A 1,224-nucleotide genomic window follows, 5' to 3' on the forward strand; every position below is an offset into this window, starting at 1 on the left:
CATTGACGCCGCTGTCGAGGTGACGGAAGTGTCCGGAACGCATTGACGCCGCTGTCGAGGTGATGGAAGTGTCCGGAACGCATCGACGCCGCTGTCGAGGTGATGGAAGTGTCCGGAACGCATTGACGCCGCTGTCGAGGTGATGGAAGTGTCCGGAACGCATCGACGCCGCTGTCAAGGTGACGGAAGTGTCCGGAACGCGTTGACGCCGCTGTCGAGGTGACGGAGGTGTCCGGAACGCATCGACGCCGCTGTCAAGGTGACGGAAGTGTCCGGAACGCATTGACGCCGCTGTCGAGGTGACGGAAGTGTCCGGAACGCATTGACGCCGCTGTCGAGGTGATGGAAGTGTCCGGAATGCATTGACGCCGCTGTCGATGTGACGGAAGTGTCCGGAATGCATTGACGCCGCTGTCGAGGTGACGGAAGTGTCCGGAACGCATCGACGCCGCTGTCGAGGTGACGGAAGTGTCCGGAACGCATCGACGCTGCTGTCGATGTGACGGAAGTGTCCGGAATGCATTGACGCCGCTGTCGAGGTGACGGAAGTGTCCGGAACGCATTGACGCCGCTGTCGAGGTGACGGAAGTGTCCGGAACGCATCGACGCTGCTGTCGATGTGACGGAAGTGTCCGGAACGCATCGACGCCGCTGTCGAGGTGACGGAAGTGTCCGGAACGCATTGACGCCGCTGTCGAGGTGATGGAGGTGTCCGGAGCGCATTGACGCCGCTGTCGAGGTGACGGAAGTGTCCGGAACGCATCGACGCCGCTGTCGAGGTGACGGAAGTGTCCGGAACGCATCGACGCCGATGTCGAGGTGACGGAAGTGTCCGGAACGCATCGACGCCGCTGTCGAGGTGACGGAAGTGTCCAGAACGCATCGACGCCGCTGTCGAGGTGACGGAAGTGTCCGGAACGCATCGACGCCGCTGTCGAGGTGACGGAAGTGTCCGGAACGCATCGACGCCGCTGTCGAGGTGACGGAAGTGTCCGGAACGCATTGACGCCGCTGTCGAGGTGACGGAAGTGTCCGGAACGCATCGACGCCGCTGTCGAGGTGACGGAAGTGTCCGGAGCGCATCGACGCTGCTGTCGAGGTGACGGAAGTGTCCGGAACGCATTGACGCCGCTGTCGAGGTGACGGAAGTGTCCGGAACGCATTGACGCCGCTGTCGAGGTGATGGAAGTGTCCGGAACGCATTGACGCTGCTGTCGAGGTGAC

At 62.5% G+C, this 1,224-nt stretch overlaps 1 long non-coding RNA gene across 1 annotated transcript; it reads left to right on the forward strand.

Moving 5' to 3' along the window:
• Positions 1-419: 419 nt before the first annotated feature.
• LOC140429969 (uncharacterized) lies at positions 420-789 on the forward strand. The gene is made up of 3 exons (XR_011949244.1): positions 420-459; positions 540-579; positions 740-789. It is a non-coding gene; the product is annotated as an uncharacterized lncRNA (long non-coding RNA).
• Positions 790-1,224: the final 435 nt, after the last annotated feature.

The sequence above is a fragment of the Scyliorhinus torazame genome, chromosome 9 (assembly GCF_047496885.1).
Source record: "Scyliorhinus torazame isolate Kashiwa2021f chromosome 9, sScyTor2.1, whole genome shotgun sequence".
NCBI classification, from domain to species: Eukaryota; Metazoa; Chordata; class Chondrichthyes; order Carcharhiniformes; family Scyliorhinidae; genus Scyliorhinus; species Scyliorhinus torazame.